At 32.3% G+C, this 22,983-nt stretch overlaps 1 long non-coding RNA gene across 1 annotated transcript; it reads right to left on the bottom strand.

Annotated features, from left to right (window-relative positions):
- Positions 1-2,418: 2,418 nt before the first annotated feature.
- Positions 2,419-22,887, bottom strand: LOC120159011. Its single transcript, XR_005519307.1, has 3 exons — positions 22,877-22,887; positions 21,520-21,521; positions 2,419-2,638 (listed from the first exon to the last, which is right to left on the bottom strand). It is a non-coding gene; the product is annotated as an uncharacterized LOC120159011 (long non-coding RNA).
- Between the last annotated feature and the right edge of the window lie 96 nt (positions 22,888-22,983).

Below are 22,983 nucleotides of genomic sequence, written 5' to 3'. Positions count from 1 at the left end.
AATGTTTAAAAAAACAAAAAAAACAAGTTGTTCACTGTTTCGAATAGAAAAAAGACCCTTTTTAAAAAAAAGGGGAAGGAAAAATTGAACACTTCAATCGTCTTTCATCTATTCTTTTTCTTTGTTTTGTTCTTCATTGCGCTTCATGTTAATTTGTGGATTGTTCTTAATTATTTTGATCTCTAGTTTCGGTATTTTAAACCTTTCTTTTCGGCCTTTCCCTACCCTAACCTAAGCTCCATTACACCTTGTTTAAAGACCCCTTGATTATTGCATTATGTTCATTTTTCGTAGTGGAGACTTGATTGGATTCCAAGCCTATGGTAATATTTTGGTAAGTTTCGGTTTGAGCGATTTCATTTACCCCAAACACTTTGAGCGGATATGTGTGAATCTTTGTGAGGTATTAAGTCATGTTTCATTGAAGTTGACAATTAATTGAGATATCTTGCTTACTTTAAATTTTCTAGGTTGTACCTTTGCTTGATTGTTACTTGAATTCAGCAAATATCAATTGCATTAGTTCATTTTTCGTAGTGGAGACTTGATTGGATTCAAGCCTATGGTAATATTTTGGTAAGTTTCGGTTTGAAGCGATTTCATTTACCCCAAACACTTTGAGCGGATATGTGTGAATCTTTGTGAGGTATTAAGTCATGTTTCATTGAAGTTGACAATTAATTGAGATATCTTGCTTACTTTAAATTTTCTAGGTTGTACCTTTGCTTGATTGTTACTTGAATTCAGCAAATATCATGGACTTAGTTCGATTGGAAGTTTGAGGAATAAATTGAAATTGAAGATGACAACTTGTGATTTGGATGTATTAATTGATGAATGCTTGGGGACAAGCATTGAATAAGCGAGGGAGAATTTGATAATTGCATAATTTAGTTAATATTTTACTTTTAAATTTACTCCTTAATCATTGGTTTTTGTGGCTTAATTGTTCGTTTTGATTCATTTTCTGTGCAAGACGTCAGATTCTGGAAATTGAACAAAAATGATAGAATTATGTAGTTTTTTATTTTATTTTTGGAATCAAAGCTGGCTGAAATTCGGATTTAAATTAAACTCAAGTTTAGGATAATAATTTAAACATTATATTTTATCTTTGCATTTTAGTTTAAATAGGTTTTAGTATTTTAATTAAGTTTTAGATATTATTTTTATATTTTATCTTTGTTTTAGGTATTTTAGTTTAAATATGTTTTAGTATTTTAATTAGGATTTAGAATATTATTTTAAATATTATTTTTGTAGGTATTTTAGTTTAAATATGTTTAAGTGTTTTAATTAGGATTTAAGATGTTTTAGCTTGTTTTTAGGAATTTGAAGACTATAAATACCCTCTCAGGGTAAGCCTAGAAAAATATCTCTCTCATTTGAGAATTAAATCTTTTTCTCTCTAGCTTTCTCTATATTTTCACATACTCCTATTTTCTTTAGAATTTCGTTTTCAATTATGTTAAGCATGACATTCTTCATGCTTAGCTAATTTTATTTTAAGCCGAAGGCTAAAGCGAATGCTCAATTCGAAACGTGAGAATTGTAAGGTACTTAAATCGCTTCGAATTTCTCTCTTTATTTTCTGAGCTTACTTTTCAAATGAAAACGATTTCGACATTGGTTCGGATATTGTTATGGTTAACGTTTGAAGAAGGATTTTCTTATTGAAGCATATTCGACTTCCCGAGAATACACTTAGCAAAATTGTTTGCTAAGAGGAAACTGAGATCAGAATCAGTTATTGTTGAAACAACACAATCCCGAGTTGGCAATGAAGAATTGTCCTTGTAAAGCTGACATGAATCTTGAAGTAAAAATCTGTTTCGATGATCCGAGGAATTTGAGACAAAGCTGAAGTCTGAGGCTGCTTTCACAATAAGTTTCTCTTTATCTCAATCTCTTTAATTTATTTATTTAATTGTTTTCTTTTATTTAATTGTTATCTTTTATTTTAAAAACAACTTTTAAAAATCACCTTTTATATTTGTTACTATTAATATTTATTATTTTATTATTTTTCTTTTTTATATATAATTATTTATTTTATTATACATTTTCAACTTCATCTGTAACTCTATTTTATTTTCATAAAATCAAGAAATAGTTTTACTAAATCACAAAAATCATAAGTCCTGTGGATCGACCCTGCTTCTCTATACTATCTTTTCCTTTCTATTTAATTAAGAAGTCATGAATTATTTTGATAATAAAACGACGGTTATCAAGAAGGTAATGACACTGGTTCCGAGCAGCAGCCGCAACAAAAGACAGAATATGGGGTTTAGTAGTATGCCATAACACCACTCTCTGTGCCATAACAAAGGTGAAACAGACTTGAAATTGAAGTGGAGAACTTAACTTGAGAAACAATAATCGTTGCACATGGTTAGATTTTACAACACAAAAGCTGGAGTTTAAAAACCGGTTGGAGTTTCCACAATAATGCTCGGTCGCACAATTGGAGGCTCATCTTTGAGAATCCCTCCTTGGTATAGTGGCTCCTCCGGCTGTGCTTTACACTGCAAACCAACAAATAATCAATAGATAACAGTCACTTTAAACAAACAATTTCAGCATATATAACCTCAGTTTGCCTCACTGTAAGAAGTGAAATCATATAAAGGTCCATCTGCAACAACATCAAGAAAAAGAATCCAATTTAGAAAATCCCATTAGAATATTTTGAACAATGAAACCAATTGTAGAAAGTGAGAGAGAAGAACCATATGAAGCAGCCAGGGAACAAGAACTAAGAAGAAAGAAGAGAGCCCAGAAGCCACCAGAAAAGGAGAATCTTTCATGTTTCCTATAGCATTGCCATTGAACAAAAGCAAAAGATTATATTATATAGAAAACTATTCTCTTAAATGCAAATCTAAAGAAAAATGAAGATTTCAAAGCGGTAGTAGAGAAAGAAGGGAGGGGGAGTGTACTTAATTAAAAGCATTGCGTGATTGGGATCACAAGGGAACAGTGACAGGCCTATGAACACACCCGTGCCTTGCTCACATGTTTTAATCAACAAGAAAAACAGGGTTTCATTTGATGTGAACTTATATTGATAGATTGCTTTATCTTGTCTTTGTTTCTAATAGGGATGGAACTCGGCGGGGTGAGTGAGGGCAACCCCTCTAAAAATATAAAATTATCATATATTTTAGATTTTTTTTCTATGTATTTTCTATTAAAAATATGTTTTCGCCTTACTAAATTTTATTATCCCTTAAAATTTTATAAGTTCAAGTTCGCCCCCTCTTTCATAAAATCTTGTGTCGTCCATGTTAAACCACCATCTGTAGTATACACGTTTGGACTCAACGTAATATAATTGCTTAATCTTTAGTCTCTTTTGCAAATGAAGATTTGGGTTGTTGTTAAGAACTAAACGATGAAACAAAGGTAAGTTGTTTTTTTATATCTAAGATATGGTTTTTGTCTGCAAACTGAAACTGCGTGGAGAAGAGGAATAAGAAGAAGAGGAGAAAGAATAAGAAGAAGAAGAAGAGGAGAAAGAAGAAGAAGAGTTGACTTGGAGAAAAAGAAGAAAAGAGTTGACGTGGGATTTTTTTAAACAAATTTTGATTGTCACTTATCACTTCCGTTAAGGGTTGACGGAAGTTAAAGGCCGAGGGACTTGAATCGGATGACAGATAATGTTAGGGACCAAACGTACTTAATTAAAAAATTAGTGACTAAAGTCGATTAGATTGAAAACAAAGGGGACTACTGGCATAGTTTACCCTAAAATTAAATTTACAAAAGGTTATAGGTGAAGTGATGAAAGGTCAATGATCAGATTGAAAACAAAGGGGACTACTGGCATAGTTTACCCTAAAATTAAATTTACAAAAGGTTATAGGTGATGTGATGAAAGGTCAATATATAAAACAAATTGATCTTGTGTTTGATCATGAAATATAGTTTTAAATTCTTTTTTTAATGGTTAAATTCCTTTGTTTTAAAAATGATAAAAACACTTGCAATAATATTTATTATACATTAAATAAAAATAATTTTATCATTTCTGAATTAAATTATTTTTAGATTTGACTCGTGACACAAATTTAATCAAAGATTGATAGATAGTAGAGACATACTTTATAAAAAATAATATATATTGAATCAGTTGGTTCACTGAGTAAATTAGAAATTACAAGATTAAATCAATGTGACATTTGATTCAGTTGTTTATATATTTGTAGAGATAATTAGTTCAAATTGTAGTTTGCGTAAAGGCTAAATTCATAGTTAGAACAATTATATAAGCATTTTTTTTTCAAGAGTTTCAAGTTCTAGATATTTTTATTTCAATTTTCTACTAAACCAGGTGGAAGAAGGAAAGGCCTATGTGAGTTTGCATAAACAGGCAGGTGGAGCACTTGGATTCAACGCTTTGCAGAACCCTCCCAAAGGAAAGCCGTGGTTGAGACAATACATATTGCAATCTGTGAACAGTGAACATGGTCCCTTTACTACTTCCCATTCCTGTGCACTTGTTTTTTCTAAACTCCCAAATAATAATCAATGTTCAAAATCAAATGGCAAAAAGGAAATAGAAACTAATATATAATGATATATTAAGATTGATGAACGATAGAATGAGCAAGGAGTTTACCTATGTTGAAGAGGACGGTGGCCAAACATAGAAGACCCACAAAGCAACATTTTAGTGAAAAAGAACTCATTCTAATATCTCTTCCAAAACCTTGGTATTTTTTTAATCTATAATGGATTAATGGTCTCTATTTAACCTCTCAATTCCTCATTATATAATAGCATTTTTAGTACTTAAAAGGAAACAAGACAAACTAGGAAAGTAAATCTATTCTTAATTATCAAATCTCAATCCATATCTAATTACTAACTCACATTATAAAAAAATTATTTCTAATTCAATGCACTCCATTTTTGCTATTTAAAGATATCACATTTGATTTGAAGGTATACTTTCAATTATCAAATCTCAATCCATATCTAATTAGTAACTCACATTATAAAAAAAGAGTTATTTCTAATTCAATGCATTGCATTTTTTCTATTTAAAGATATCACATTTAATTTGAAGGTACACTTTAATTAAAGAATGCTCAAATGCCAAAAGTCCCTAAATTATATCATTTTATTTAATTACTTCCTTAAGAGGGCATTTGGTTTAAGACAAAGATTATTATCAGGGGATAATATTTTTTGGAGTCAGGTACCCAAGTTTGGTTTAGGAACATTCCCTCTAAGGAGTAATACAACATTCCCTACAGTAGTAATTTTTTGGACTTTTCTCGACAATGTCATTTCCCTTATTTTTAAGGTATTAGACAATTCCCTCTCTTGAAGACAATAATGAAGTTGAAATAATATGGTTATTTCAAAATAATTCATCATTTTTTTGCATAAAGTGCATTTGTATAAATCTATTTTATTTATTTTATTTTTTATCATGGTTCAAAAATTTTAAACTAATCATCGGTATATGATCTATTGATCAACTAATTCAGATCGTGGTTCTAATTTTGTTTAATACTTATTAAAAATTAACATGATGCATATAGAAAAAGTAAAAATAAATATATTTATTTTGAGTATTTATTATGTAGGATTTTGATTTAAGTTTTATATTTATATGTATTTTATTATATTTAATTTCTAGGATTAATTTTCATAAAGTGTTTTCTGCATTATATTTTTTTAACACCCTCAAACATATACAAGTAACCCGATTCAATCCGAGGTGTCATATTTGGGCCACCAGAACGATCCACAATAAAAATCCAAAAAAACATAAAATTGTATCAGACCATTTAAAATCATAAAATAATTTCTAAATATAAATTATATAAATTCAAAAATTGTTCATATATCTAAACAAGATTCAATAACACATTGTATAAAAACAAATTTAGATTCTAATATAAAAATAATATATGGCCTACATGCCATCTAATTACATGTGACTTACTCCACAGGCTAAGCCGAAGGAACTCTCATTATTCATGTATATAACTGTATCATTCTTAATTTATTTTAACCTGAAATGGTAAATAATAGAACGAGCTTTGGTAAAAGCTCAGTAATATAGAACTACCAGATGATGCTAAAGGTCACAATTAGATATATATAAAAACATAAAAAATTTCTTATTGATCCAGGCATCTACAATTTCAAATTATGATTTGAAAATTTAACTAATTGATCCTAAATGTAACATTCAGAAAGTTTATAGATCGATGGAATCAAACATGGATAGATTACGGATATTGAGTTAGGGATACTTATGTGTTCCATCGTTGTAGAGAAAAATGTACAAATAGTTGTAAACAATAATAATTTATTTTACTGAAACAAGCTTTTAAAGAGACGATAAAGTTAAATTTAAAAATCATCTAACTACCATCCATCCGAACACCAGAATGTGTAGGTTCAAATTGAACCATAAATCCACTTGTATACTCGGTAAGGAGTTTATGCATTTAGCATAAGGACCTGATGTAAGGATTTTGCATATAGCATAAGGACATGCGATAAGGACTTACTATATGCATAAAGAAAATGAGTCTACGCTAAGGTCATACAAGACATAGACTAAAATAAAATATTTTCTCCGACAATAACCCTATAAGAAGTAAAAATATGTATTTAAAAGTAATCAATGATTTAATTCATTAAATAAAAATAATAATCCTAAAACATGTTCACAGATCAAATAAATAATGGTAGCTAGAGGTTATGCCATTAAAATGAAAATCAGTTAATTCAGAGTAATGCATTTAAGTAAATCAGAAAAGTAATGTAACAACATCATGAACACATCTGGGCTTAGTTATAGTTACAAGAAAGGGAACAGAAAACTTCGAACAATTTTTACCGATTTCTGAATTGTGATCCTTATTAAAAGGGGATTCGATAGCTAATAAATCTAATCATACATTCGAAAGTTGATACATTAGAACCATTTAGGATTCAAATATATCATAAGGGTATTCAAGAATTATTACATCATGACTATTTAATATTCACATATATCAGGAGTGATTCTATTATTTAGGCCATCAGTGCATTTTAGATATTTTGATTCCTGAAGAAATTTTAGTAAATCAACCTAATAAGGGTGTAATGGTCATTTGCAGTATTCAATATTTTTAACGACTTATCAGACTTTTATGTCCAGTCCAACTAAACAGATCCAACGATGTGGTACTAACCAAATATTTAGACAGGGACACTTCATAAATATCTATTTCGTAATACTGACTCTATCTTATAGCTAAACTGATCACCTTTAGAAATCATCACTAAACAGACCTCAAGGAGACAATATGTATTTATGTGGTATCTCTTTCTAGTATTATAGTAATATTAGGGTTGGTCGACATAATTATGTTGTACTCCAAAACCTTGAGAGGTGAATCAACTCTTTAGTTCATCTACATTTCTAGAATTTTATCCAAAAACATTCACTTTTTCCCAAGTTATAAGGGCATTTAATTCATTTTGAAACTTGAGGGTATATTTCAGTCATTTTGGGACTCAAGAGTATTTCAGTAATTTTGAAACTCAAGGGTATTTTGATCATTTTAAAATTCGAGGATATTTTGATCATTTCATTTAACTCATTTATATGCCATAGTTCCTATAAATGAGTCTTCAAATATTTATTCAAAAAATCAGAAAATCTATGTATTTTGTAATCTTGAAGGTTAAAAATTGGTTATTAGTGGTCCTATTAGGTCAAGTATGAATTCTCATGTCATTTCTATTACCAGTGACAATCTGAGTTATTTGATCTTCTAGTTCCTTATATGAGTCATTTGATTCTTGACCAATTTACTATCATTTTATCACTTTTAGTACTAGTTTCAAAATAATCAATGATAAGCACATGATTAATCAATTTTATTCATTCATTTTCCAATTACTAATAAGTTTCGTAAAGCATACAAAAACTATAGAGTATTACTTCAACTCTGAGCTATATCGATTGGACATTTAAATATATTCGATCTCTCTTGAACTTGAATTCAATGTCCCACAATATCTTGGATACATGGCAAAACAACTCACATTAGAAATAACTCAGACGTGAAAATCAGATTAAATCGAAAAATCAAACGTTAAAAAATAGCTTATCGGATTTGAATTTAGAAAAATGGACCTCAAAAATAGATTTAGAATGTAAAAAATATTAGGATAGATGTTCTCAAAAAGTCAATTATCAATCAACGACAGTCAATGATCATCAATGGAGGTTAACAATGATCAACATCGGCCAACAGTCAACGATCAATGGTGGCTCAACTCAGTTAATGTGGCTTAGAGCGATCAACTCGACTCAGCTCGACTTAGACTAGACTAATTTAATTTAAGTGGTCTGGTCCAGACTTGTTCATACCGTTTCAACAAGTTACCCTGGCTGAGAATAACGCCCAATTGCAAGGGGCGACATGTGGGGTGTAGGAGACAACAACAGTTGCCAAAATTCCACAAAACTTTACAGAATGCAATTCAAGGGGCTTGAGAGTCTCTTACAAAATTTTTTTACGATACAAAGTGATAAAGAAGTGGGAGCGGATGATGTAAACATTACTCTCATCGGGGAAACAAACATAGGAAGGCTCTAGACTCGATAAAGAAACGAATGGCTTTGAATAGAGGCTATGGAGGTGGCGGCAATATTAGGGTTGTGACTAGGCTTTTAATTTATGGAAAATAGAAAAAGAGATAAGATTAAGACAAAGAAATAGGGTAATAAATTTAAAGAGAATTAAAGACAAGAGAAATAAAGGTAATAATTCAAGACAAATAATAAAACATGTATTAAAAGAAAGATGATCTTATCTCCCTTGTAATAGGCGCCAAATATTGTTTATGGTATGATTTTCATGAATGAGGGCTCATTGGAAACATGATGAAAAGATGAGAAAGATGGATTAGAAATCGGATGGTCAGATTAATAGAAAAGCGACTTTGAAAATTTACCCGATAGGTATAGGGGTTAACGCAAACTTAGGTTTTGATGGGGGTGGCATGAATGATGAAAAGATAGTGATGATGATGATGGTGTGATGATCTTGATAGTTGGCTATGCCCTATCAAACCCTCCTAGTCACAATGAAAATGTAAACTCGATAATATGGCTCTAACCAGCCCTCCTAATCGCAATGAAAAGACAAATCGGAGTGTGGAGATCTCTCTCTCAAAGAAATTGGAAGAACTAAAGAAGATATGAATCGAAGGAACAAGAAAATCAGCTCTTGTAAAAACAAACTCTCATTCTATTATGTATAAAAGAAGAAAAGATGTGTTTACAATGAGAGGAAGGAGGCTCCTTATGGAGGAGTCCTTGTAGTAACATGACTAACTAATTAAATAACAATAAACTAAAGATAATTTTTTTAAACTCTCTCTTTGTTCCGAATGAAATAATAAAACTAATCTTAAAAGATAATGCATAATCCTATATTAAATTATATTACAAATAATCAATAAAATATTGCAATTCGTAATATTTACAAAATCCCGTATAAGAATTTCTGCATGCACTATCTTCACTAAAATAGTCATATCTTGAGTTCCCGATATCGGATTGAGGCGATTCAAGAACTGTCAGAAAGCTACGAGACATCCGATCTTAACTAGAAGAATATCAACCAAATAACATCAGGATCCCATTCAAAATGTAGTAAAAAATCTACTCTGCTGTTCATATTTTCCAAGGCTTGGTCGTGTGGATCGATTGAAGCATTAGCCCATTTTCCTTTGATGAAGCCTTGTGATGCATGTATCATCCTAAGAAGCACGCATTGTCATTTTTATGAACTCTAGTACATGCATCATTCCCCCACTCCCAAAAAGGTTTCATCCACGAATCTAAAATTCCAAGAGAAAAATAATTAGGTGTGTAGAAAGGAAAAATTGAAAAGCACTTACCTGGATTGTTGTGATGTGTCGTTATGCACTTAAATAGAGGTTTCTTCATTGTTGAAATCGTATTCTTGTTGTCTTGAAATCCTCTTCTGAACATTAGTCTTGAAAACTGGTGTTTCATTTGAAAATCAATATGGCACCGACCACTGTTGTCTGTGTCTATGAGAAAATCAACATAAGTTTCCTCCATGTTTTCAATCGTGTGTTGTGAAAAGGAGTGTTTAAAAACCATGTCAATTGGTTTGTGAAAGTAATCCATGAAGTCTCATAAGTGCGTGTCATGTGTTGAGAGTTCAATGATGAGCTTTGTGGACTGCAGAACCTATTCAATTGAAAGTAAACCCATCTACAAAATAAAACTCATTAAAATTACTTTTAAAACAATGGGTATAAATATAAGAAATTTTCTAGTCATCATGATGTACATCTTTGATATGTTCAATTCTTGGAATAGTAGTATGTGTGTGATAGGTAAGAATGTACCTTCGGGATAGTGCATCTTCGATTATGTTTTTCTTATCTCGATCTTTTAAGCACTTAAAGAATTCATGGTTACTATTTACTATGGATGATAACCTTTGTCGGAAGTAGTCTAGTTGACAGGCTTCAAGTATTTGAACCTGGTCAAAAGAAAAGGAATGAGTAAGAATATCATCAACATAGATAATAATGTAGTTACCTATGGAGTGGTTTAATTCATGTGTCATCATTGAGATGGTATAATGACTAAGGTTTTCCTGGGAGTAGCCTTTTTGTATCAAATCTAATTCTTTGGGTTCTCCAAAATTTTCTATTCGACTAGGTATGTTTGAACTTTGAATTAGCTCAATTTGGTGTTGTTTCCCTCTTTCTGGTGGTAATCCGACTGGTGGATCCCCTAACACTTCTAAAAAATCCTGTAACATAGAAATAAAACACTAGGCAAATCGTTTTAAATGTAGAAATAAAAAAAATTGATTCTCGAAAGCGAACAAGGATGCAAAGTTTTCATGAAGAAGGTTTTCTCTCGATTATTTTGTGCTCACAAATATGTTTTGAGTCAATATTTTCCTCTCACAAATAGGTTCACTCACCTCCTATGGTCATGTTCCTGGCTTTTATGGGTTGTGACCTCTTTTTTTTTGCCACTTTTTTCAGTGTCCTTTTCTTTTTGTGTTTTCCCACTCTTCTAACAAAATTTCATCCTATGACTTTCAAGTTTATCTTTTGATTCCGTTGGTGTAAGGCGAAGTAACTTAAGATTAATATCTTCTACTACAAGGCTACTACCATCGTATTCATCATTACCATCACATGATTCATTAACTCTAATAGGAAGTGGAGTAGAAGATTAAGTGGAAGTAGGTGAAGTACATTGACAAGTGTCTTTGAGACTATTTTTTCATTGTTTTTCAACTGTGAGGGACTTTTGTAGTATACCCTAAAGATCTTCGAAGTATTTTTTTTCAAAAAAGGTCATCATGAATGTCTTGATTAAGACCTTTTACGAATTGGTAACAACGGTATCTTCATTAGGAATTCTTGATTGTCAAATTAAAGGCTCCATCTCTTTATAATAGTCCTCCACAGATCTTTTCTCTTTTCGTAGTCTTCGAAGTTTTTGTAGGTTTTCCTCAGTGTATGAATCTGGAACAAACCGTTCTTCTATCTCAAATTTGAGATCATCCCAGGTTTTGACATGATTGATTCCATATATAAATGGCACTCTCCAAAATTGTGCCTTGTCACAAAATGCGCATATAGTTTTTTTTCTCGGAGCAATTGTAGTCGTGGAATATGAATTCCATATTGGATTTCTACTCATAGTAGACGTGTGTGTCATCCAAGCCATAAAATTTTGGAACGCTTGATATCGACACCTTTGGAACGAACATCGAACACTCAAACCAACATGTAAAGCGGAAAAGAAAAGAAAACAAGAAAGAACCTCACAAGTCACTCTAAGGAATCAACAAAACGAGAGGCAAGAAATATGATCTTATACTCTTTAAAACTTTCCTCTCCAAGAGGTTCTCAATATTCGTATCAGAGTTTGATCACTAAATACAGAATATAAGAAACTTAGGAGTTATAAGAGGAAAAATAAAGGTAGGACTCCAAGTGAACGAGAATACAAAAAATAAGAAGTATGCGAACTCTTTTAATACTACTAAAACAAGGAAGAGAGTGTGTTAGATGGTATAAAGGAACAAGGAAAGATAAAACAAAAGAACCTAGAAGCAATAAGAGTCAAAGTAAAATTTCCGAAAATTCCCAAACCCGAAAAAAGAACCTAAAACAGTGGATTAACTTGAGCAATAATTTTTTATGGGGTTTCTGATCTCCAAAAATTCTAATTTTTTTGGATGTTCCTCAATGGGTCTAATTCTGATCTAGAAATTTTAGCATGAAATTCCATCTGGAAAATTATGGAAAAATCCAATAATTTGAACAACATGAATCTATCAAACAAACACATGATCAACTTGAGCAATGCTTATGAAGGAGTTCATGTTCTCAAAAATATGAAATATTTTTATATGTCTTCCAGTAGATTTAGTTGCAATTTGAAAAATTTTAGTGCAAAACTTCTTCTCTAGGATTCTACGAAAATTTTCCAAGAAACAAGTCTAGAATCTGCGATCAAACAGATGATCAACTTGTACCTCATTTGTGAGGGGGTTTTTGATCTTCAAAAATTCCAAAGTTTTTTACGGATGTCTCCAATGAATATATTTGTAAGCAAGAAATTTTAGCCCCAAATATTTCTTAAAATTTCTATGAAAATTCGTCAAGAACCAATGCTCAATTTTGCCAAACAATTTTGAATGATAGATTAGAGGGGTATATTGATGTTCGATTGAACTGGATTTTAAATTAGAAATTGATCTTAGGATGAAGAAAGCACCTGCAAAAATCAGCCCCAAATTCCTTTTTTGTAATTTGTGTATTTGTTTTCTTTTGTTCTCAATGAAAATCAACAAATTAACAAGAAGGAATTGAAACTAAACTGAAAACAAAACAAAATCTGAAAACGATGAAATTTTGCGAACTAACTCCGTCATGGTAATTCGAATTTTGATTCTTGAAGAACAATAAGTCAAATTTCTTTGATTCTTCCCAAGAATCGTCCCAAATATGATACCAATTGATAGAGAAGTGGCACCAGATGATGTGAACATTGCTCTCGTCAAGGAAACAAATGTAGGAAGTCTCTTGAGTCAACGGAGAAACGAATTGCTTTGAATGGATGCTATGAAGGTGGTAGCAAGATTAGGGTTTTTGGGATGTTTTTAGCTGCTGGTAAATAGACAAAAGAGATAAGATTAGGACTAAAAAACAAGGGTAATAAATTTAAAGAGAATTAAAGATGAGAAAAACAATGGTAATAATTCAAGACAAATAATAAAACATGTAATAAAAGAAAGATGATCTTATCTCCCTTGTAATAAGAACCCAATATTATTTTTGGTCTGATTTTGATTAATGAGGGATTGTTGGAAAGAGGATGAATAGATGAGAGAGATGGTGAATAAGGATTCGAAATCGGATGGTCGAATTAAGAAAAAAAAAGATTTGAAAATTTGGGGGATCAACGAAAACTTAGGTTTTGATGGGGGTAGCATGAATGATGAAAAGATATTGATTACGATGATGGCGTGATGATCTTGATAGTTGGATATTTCCTATAGAACCCTTCCAGTCGTAATGAAAATGCAAACTCGATAATATGGCTCTATCCAGCCCTCCTAATCACAATGAAAAGGCAAATCGGAGTGTGAAGATCTTTCTCTCAAGAACTCGGAAGAACTAAAGAAGAAGATGCTTTTAAAGAACAAGGCAATTAGATCTTGCAAAAATGAGCTCTTGTTATATTTTATATAAAAAGAAGAAAAAATGTGTTTACAATGAGGGGAAGGAGCCTCCTTATATAGGCTTGGAGGAGTCCTTGTAGTAACATGATTACCTAATAAAATAACAAAAAAATATATAATGTTTTTAACTCTCGCTTAATTTCTAATAAAATAATATAAAACTAATCCTAAAAGGTAATGCATCATCATATATTAAATTGTATTACAAATAATAAATAAAATATTGAAAATTTGTAATATTTACAAAATCTCGTATAGAATTCTACATGCACTGTCTTCACTAAAATGGCCATATCTTGAGTTCTCGAAATTGGATTGAGGCAATTCAACAACTGTTGGAAAGCTAAGAGAAAGTAGGTCTTAAATCCATAAGAATATAAACCAAATAACATCATGATTCCATTCAAAAAGCAGTCTCAAGTCTGCTTCTCCGCTGTTCTTTTTTCCAAGGCTTGATTGTGTGGATCAGTTGAAAGCGTTAGCCCATCTTCCTTAGATGTGAGCCCTGTGAGGCATCTATCATCCTCCTTCTTTTCAAAAGGATTTAACGTCGAATCGAATAGATATGTTTTCAATCTTTGAGTCTTTGTTCTTTTAATGAGTTCGAGTATAAACATTAGTCCAAAGAAGCACGCGCTGTTATTATTATGGACTCTAGTATAGGTATCATTCCCTGCTCCTTAAAAGGATTAGTACATGAATCTAAAATTCAAAAAACAAGTGAATTAGGTGTGTAGAAAGGAAAAAAATGAAAAACACTTACATGGATCTTGTGATTTGTCATTAAGCGCTTAAGTAGAGGATTCTTCAGTGTTGAAATCGAATTCTTGTTGTTTTAAAATCCTATTTTGAACATCAGTCTTGAAAACCTGTGTTTCAGTTGAAAATCAGCATGTCAACGACCACTGTTGTCTTTGTCTTTTGAGAAAATCAACATAAGTTTCCTCCATGGTTTCACTCGTGTGTGGTGAAAAAGAGTCTTTAAAAACCATGTCAATTGGTTCATGAAAGTAATCCATGAAGTCTCCTATATGCGTGCCATGAGTTGAGAATTCTAGTGATGAGCTTCGTGGATAGCAGAACCTGTTCAGTTGAAGTCTCTCGGAATAGTAGTATATGTGTGATAGGTAAGAGTGTACCTTCTGGATAGTTCATCTTCTATTTTTTTTTACCTCGATATTTTAACCACTTAAACAAATCATGGTTACTATGGATGATAACCTTTGTCGGAGGTATGTCTAGTTGCCAAGCTTTAAGTATTTGAACTCGACCAAAAGAAAATGAGTGCATAAGAATGTCATCAACATAGATAGCAATGTACTTACATGTGGAGTGGTTTAATTCATGTGTCATCACAGAGATAGTACAATGACTAAATCTTTCTTAGGAGTAGCCTTTTTTTAGCAAATCTAAATCTTTGGGTTCTCCAAAATTTTCTCTTCGACTACGTATGTTGTAACCTTGAATTAGATCAGTTTGGTGTTGTTATCTCTTTCTGGTGGTAATCCATTAGGTAAATCACCTAACACTTCACGAAAATCTTGTAAGAGAGAAATAAACACACTAGGCAAATCCTTGTTAATGTTAGAAACTGAAAAAAAAAATTGATTCCCGATAGCTAACAAGGATGCAAGGCTTTTCTTGAAGAAGGTTTTCTATCAATTCTTTTGTTCTCAAATCTATGTTTAGAGTCACTCTTTTCTTCTCACAAATAGGTTTACTCACCTCCAATGGGTCATGTTCCTGGTTTTTATGGGTTGTGACCTCTTTTGTTTTTGTTTCTTTTTTATCTTACTTTTCTTTTTGAGTTTTCCCACCCTCCTCACAAAATTTCATCGTATGACTTTTAGGTTCATCTTTTGATTCGGTTGGTGTAAGGCGAAGTAACTGAAGATTGATATATTCTATTGCAAGGCTACTACCATTGTATTCATCATTTTCATCGTCTGATTCATTATCCAAGATAGGAAGTGGAGTAGAAAAAGAAGTGTAAACAGGTGAAGTACCATGAAAAGTGTCTTTGAGATGATTTTTCCGTTGTTTTCAATTGTGAGGGCCTTTTTTAGAATACCCTAAAGATCTTCGAAGTCTTTTTTTCAACAATTTCATCACTAATGTCTTTATTGAGACCTTCAATGAATTGGTACTAGTGGTAATCTTCATTAGGAATTCTTGATCATCGAATTAAAGGCTCCATCTCTTTATAATAATCCTCCACGGGTCTTTTACTTTATCGTATTCTTCGAATTTTTTGTAGGTCTTCCTCGGTGTAGGAATCCAAACCAGATCGTTCTTGCATCTCAAATTTGAGATCATCCCAGTTTTGACATGATTGATTCCACATATAAATGGTATACTCCAAGATCGTGCCTTGTCAGGGAGTGTACATATAACTACATATAGTTCTTCTTTTTCAGAGCAACTGTAGTCTTGGAATATGAATTATATTGGTTTCCCGCTCATAGTAGACGTGTAGGTCATCCAAGCCATAGAATTTTGGAATGCTTGATATCGGTACCTTTTGCTCGAACATCCTGAAAATCACAACACTCAAAGCAACAACTAATGTGGAAAAGAAAAGAAAACAAGAAAAAACCTCAGAAGTAACTCCAAGGAAGCAACAAAATGAGAGGCAAGAAAGTCGATCTTGTACTTTTAAAAACTTTCGTCTCCAAGAGTATTTTGATATTCATATCAGAGTTTGATCACTAACAACAGAAGATAAAAAAAACTTAGGAGTTCTAAGATGCCAAATAAAGGTAGGACTCCAAGTGAACGAGAATTCAAGGAAGAAGAAGTATGCTTTATTAATCCTGCTAGCACAAGGAAGAGAGTGTGTTATATGGTTCAAAGGAATAAGGAAAGGTAAAACAAAAGAACCTGGAAGCAATAAGAGACAAAGAAAAATTTCAAAAAAATCCCAAACCCAGAACAGAACCTAAAACGCTGGATTAACTTGAGCAATGTTTTTGAGGGGATTTTGATCTCTAAAAATTTTGAATTTGTTTTTGGATTCTAATCAGTGGGTGTAGTTGTGACCTGGAAATTTTCAACATGAAATTCCATCTGGAAAATTATAGAAAAATGAAACAATATGGACAATATGAATATATCGAACAAATATAGGATCAACCTAAGCAATGCTTGATCTAAAAAATTTTAGTGAAAAAATCGTTCTATAGAATTCTCTGAAAATTCGCCAAAAACAAGTCCAGAATATGCTGACCAATCATAGGATCAATTTGTACCTCATTTGTGAGGGGTTTTCGATTTTCAAAAATTCTGAAACGTTTTTTGGATATCTTCCACTGAATATGTTTATAATCTGGAAAATTTCATTCGTAAATTATTTCTTAAAAATTCTATGAAAACTTGTCAAGAACCAATGCTTAATTTTGCTGAACAATACTAAATTATGGATCAGAGGGGTCTATTGATATCCAATTGATCTAGATTTTGGACTGAAGATTAATCTTAGTACAGTAAAGCTGTAAAAATGAGCCCCAATTTCATTCGTTTGCAATTTATGGATTTTTTTTTCTTTCTTTCTCAATGAAAATCAGTAAACTAACAGAAAGAATTGAAACTAAACTAGAAAAAAAATAATAGAACTGAAAATGATGAAACTTTGAGAACTAACTTCGTTAGGGTACTTCAAAGATTGATTCTTGAAGAACAATTCAATTTTTTTTATTTTCCCAATAATCATCTCAAATTGGATACCAATTGATAGAGAATCGTCAACAAATAATGTGAACGTCTCTCTCGACAAGGAAACAAACCTAGGAAGGCTCTAGACTCGATGGAGAAACGAATGGCTTTGAATGGATGTTATGGAGGTGGCGGTAAGATTAGGGTTTTTGGTAGGATTTTAGTTGTTGGAAAATAGACAAAAGAGATAAGACTAGAACAAAAAAAAACAAGGGTAATAAATTTAAAGAGAATTAAAGACGTGAGAAACAAAGGTATTAATTCAAGACAAATAATAAAACATGTAATAAAAGAAATATGATATTATCTCCCCTGTAATAGGTGCCTAATGTTGTTTATGGTCTGATTTTGATGAATGGTGCTTGCTGGAAAGAGGATGAAAAGATGAGAAAGATGGTGAAGACGGATTGAAAATCAGATGGTCGGATTAAAAGAAAAATGACTTTGAAAATTTACCAAGTAGGTATAGGGAATAACACAAACTTAGGTTTTTGATGGGATTTATGTGAATGGTGAAAATATATTGATGATAATGATGGCTTAACGATCTTGATAGTTGGATATGTCCTATCAATCCCTCATAGCTGCAATGAAAAGACAAACTTGATAATACGACTCTAACCAGTCCTCTTATTCACAATTTAAAGGCTAATTGGAGTGTGAAGATCTTTCTCTCAAGAACTTGGAAGAACAAAGAAGAAGATGCTTCGAAGGCACAAGATAATCAACTCTTGCAAAAATGAACTATCATTGTATTGTATATAAAAGAAGAAAAAATGTGTTTACAATGAGATGAAGGAGCCTCCTATATAGGCCTGGAGGAGTCCTTGTAGTAACATGACTAACTAATAAAATAACAATAAACTAAAGATAATTTTTTGAAATCCCTTTTAATTCCTAATAATATAATAAAATTAATCCTAAAAGATAATATCATCTTATATTAAATTATATTACAAATAATCAATAAAAATATTCAAAATTCGTAATATTTACAAAATCACGTATAAGTATTTATGCATACACTATCTTCACTAAAATAGTCATATCTTGAGTTCCCGATATCAGATTGGGGCTATTCAAGAACCGTTGGAAAGATAAGAGACAACCCGTCTTAAATCCAGAAGAATATTGACCAAATAACATCAGGATACCATTCAAAAATCAGTCGAAAGTATGTTGCTCCGCTGTTCCTTTTTTCCAAGGCTTGGTCGTGTGGGTCAATTGGAAGTATTAGCCCATCTTCTTTGATGGGAGCCTTGTGATGTATTTATCATCCTCTCTCTCTTCAAAAGGATTCAATCTCAAATCAAATAGATATTCTTTGAATCTTTGAGGCTTTGTTCTTCTAATGGGTTCAAGTAGAAATATTAGTCCAAAGAAGCATGCATTATCATTATTATGGACTCTAGTACATGCATCATTCCCCCGCTCCTCAAAAGGTTTCATCCATGAATATGAAATTCCAAGAGAAAGAGAATTAGGTGTATAGAAAGGAAAAATTGAGAAACACTTACTTGGATTGATTTGATGTGTCATTATGCGCTTAAATAAAGGCTTCTTCCTTGTTGAAATCGTATTCTGGTTGTCTTGAATCCTTTCTAAACATTAATCTTGAAAACCAGTGTTTCACTTGAAAAATCAACATGGTGCCGACCACTATTGTCCTTGTCTATGAGAAAATCAACATAAGTTTCCTCCATGTTTTCACTCATGTGTGGTGAAAAAGAGTGTTTTAAAATAATGTCAATTGGTTTGTGAAAGTAATCCACGAAGTCTTCTAAGTACGTGTCATGAGTTGAGAATTTTAGTGACGAGCTTTGTGGACTGCAAAACCTGTTCAGTTGAAAGTAAACCCATCTACAAAATAAAACTCATTAAAAGCACTTTTAAAACAATGGGTATAAATATCATAAATTTTTGAGTCATCATGATGTATATCTTTGATATGTTCAATTCTCAGAATAACATTATGTGTGTGATAGGTAAGAATGTACCTTCGGGATAGTACATCTTCTATTACGTTTTTCTTACCTAGATCTTTTAACCACTTAAAGAATTCATGGTTACAATGGATAATGATCGCATTTAAATATATATTGTTGTGGCACGTAAACCTGTGCAAGTATACACAATCGATGCAAGTAATATAGTAGTGAGTATCATCTCCACAGGGATTGGAGGGGTTTTAAAAGATTGCTACAACTAGGAATAGGTCTCACTAACTAATCCTAGGTATCTATGTCTAATGATATAAACAAGAAAAATATGTAGTGGAAAATGATATGAACAGATGGAAAAAGTTTGACGAGACAAGAAAAATGTGAAGTGAAGTAGGCAGATAAAGTTTGTCGTGGAAAGAAAAAAAATACAATAGTAAACAAACAGAAGTTGCTAAGACTAAAATTTGTCAAATAAAATGGAAATAGACTGACAACCTCACATAATCAGACTTCTAACGGAGCACTTGGGTTGGATTTGTTATGGCGAGAAATTATTCTATGGATAGGATGATATAAGTACACTATACCTATGTTGCTCAATCAGATTAACTAAAGTGTTCCAAGTGTTTCTCTAGCACGAAACCTACCAAACTATTTCTTCGGCAATACTACTCAGTGTGAACTAAAGCCCTTGGTTTGTCAAATTGTTGCTATGACAATACCCCTCGGCGTAAACAGTAGTGTTAGCCTATCCACTTAAGCATTTATCATTCTTACTGGCATTAAATCCTCTCCTTATCTCTAAGGCGGATTAGAACCTCACCATCTCGGATTAGTTCCCTTGTTCATTTAGATCTAACCTAACTATCTCGATATTAGGTATCAACTCCTAGAAAAATGAATATCTTTCGAAATCTCTTATAAAGGACTAGGAATATTTTTTCCAAGGCACCAAACACTCTTTCGAAAGCTTATAGTGTCAAGGCAAAGATGAAAACATCGAACAAAACAACCATTAACAAAAGAATACTTAATCATTCATTAACCATAAAATAAAATATCATCCAAGCATTTCCAATACCAAATTAAATAGTTTATGGTGCGGCTAACATCATCCAAAAAATATTTATTAAGTAAAAGCCCTGAAAATATAAGAAATAAAAAACAAGAGGAAGAAAAACTCCTAGAACATAGCTCTGGTGTGACATCAGACCAGTACCATGAATGCTTTAGTGAGCTAGCCTCTCTCTAGGACCTAGCCACTGCTCCAGCGAAGCCTGGCTATGGAGGGCACCAAGGATGGATGAGAGGGGGAACGGTGGAAAAGAGGTGTTGCATCTATATTTCTCTAAGCCTTTCTTTTAGGGTATATGGTATATACTGTCTCATATGGTGGGAATCTTATCCTATTTATAGTGGGGAATTTTTAGGGTTCAGTTCCCTTGAAATTCCCCAAATTTCCCTTGAATTCATGCCTAATTCGTGAAAACAAGACAGCTAGCAACAATCCCAAATTAGCAGTAGGGGCAGGGGTTCACGTGAGGTACATTGGACTGTTGGCTATTCGACGTCAACAAATTTGTCTCATACTATGTTAGTCTTACAAGATACAACTTGCCACGGAAAAATTTATTCCTCGGTCATTTCCTATCACCTATATAATCATAACCAACACACAACCCTTCTCATCAGCAACATCAGTTTAATCAAATAAACTTTGCCGTGGTAAAACATATCCACCACATGCAGAAATATCCTAAATGCAACTATATGTAACTAAAATACCATGTCAATTGCTTTTAGACAATCAATAAGTTGAGTAAAAAGACCTAAAATATAGTCTTTTTAAGGAGTTATCAAACCCCCAAACTTAAGTTATTGCTTATCCTCAAGCAATGGATAATGAGCAATAGAAAAATGAAATACTATTGCAAAGTCTAAATCAGGACAAACAAGTGGTTTAAAATTAGCCCTCAACGACAAGTTCTTTTGTTTTGCCAAGGCATAAAATCATTCATTAAGCATAGTGTCACTCCTCTTTATTGAACACTTAATTCCAAAGTTTTTTTTTCTTTTTTTAACACTGCTACGAGGGGAGTCAGCCCATCACACCTACTATCCCACTCTAGGTGAAAGGGAACATGCCTTCCATCCTCGAGCTAGTTAGGTAGAGTCATCCCGTGACTATTTTCATTCACTCATGTGCTAAGGCTACCATTTATTCAAGGGGGTTTCCAGATAACGACATCACATAGAGGAGTGTCCCTCTACAATTATGTCGAGACATTTATTCACAAGTCACCATAATTAAAAACATTAAGGTGTTTAACTTAGCCTTTCAAACATTGATATAATAGTTTAGTTCATTACCAGAATTTTATGCCACGGCGCATAAAAACTCTTTCATAAAAATTTTCTATGTTATTTAAGCACATAAAACATATAATCGTGTTCACAAAATCACAAAGAATGAAGTCCTAGGGTTGGTTCCATCCTCCTCAATAGTCATGTACAATAATTTCTAGCCATGACAAATATTTTTTTAATATTACCAGGCATCATCAACTTATTTCAAGTAACTAACTTGATCCTAACTAATTCCATAACAAAAAAAAAAATCTAAACATTATCAATGAAAATGACTAAGTATGAACAATACCTCCCCCAAACTTGAGGGATGCATTGTTCTCAATGCATGAAAACTAAACTAAAGATTAAATGCAATACAAGGTACCTTGACTAACATCAATTTTGCTGGTGGTGGGGTTGTTTTGATCAGATTCTTCAAATGGAGAAGTCCAAACGTGATTGGTTGTCATTTTTAGGCGATGATTGTCCAGAAGTGTTGCAATTTGCCATGGCTTTTGTGCAAATAGGTGGACATCATTAACAATGTTATCGTTTGTACCAATAACAATTGAGTTTTCTTTCTAAGTAAGTGCAGCATCCATAGAGGCTTTACCCTTATCCACATATTTGGAAGTCTATTCTTCTAAAAAACTAATATTAAAAGTAAATAAAGAAATAAAGCAAAGAAAAAAAACACCAAACAACAAAATAATAATAATAATTTTTCCTTGAAAAAAAATTAAAGAGGGCTAAAAGGATGCAAACTCCAAAACATCATGAATTGATGTCAGTTTTGTCGCGTTCGATCGAAGCATCAATATAAATCAAAATGCGCCACACATATAACAATTCCACCTTCAAAATATTCTGCCCTAGTATTTTGTGTCTTGGACATCTGATTTGTAGGACCTTTGTAGTAGTCCTCTCTCCTTCAAAGTTCTCTCCATATGAAGCTGAATAGTAATGGAATAGGATCTCTTCGTTATGCTTCTTCAACCTTTGAGGGAAATATGGTGGGGTCTGACTTCATATACTGTAGGTGGGGTGAAACTTTTGTCATGGAAATTATTTTTCCTCCATCAGTAGAGAGACTTCTTGAACCATCATCCTTGTGCTTCTCCATAGACAATTATTCTTGTACAACAAGTTCATATTGGCTTTTGGATTCTTCTAGTACAGTTCTGTGGTGAAACATTTCT

This window comes from Hibiscus syriacus, unplaced genomic scaffold (assembly GCF_006381635.1).
Source record: "Hibiscus syriacus cultivar Baekdansim isolate YM2019G1 unplaced genomic scaffold, ASM638163v2 tig00111338_pilon, whole genome shotgun sequence".
NCBI lineage: Eukaryota > Viridiplantae > Streptophyta > Magnoliopsida > Malvales > Malvaceae > Hibiscus > Hibiscus syriacus.
The sequence above is the reverse complement of the archived record's forward strand: the minus strand, read 5'-3'. Positions and strand labels throughout refer to the sequence as shown.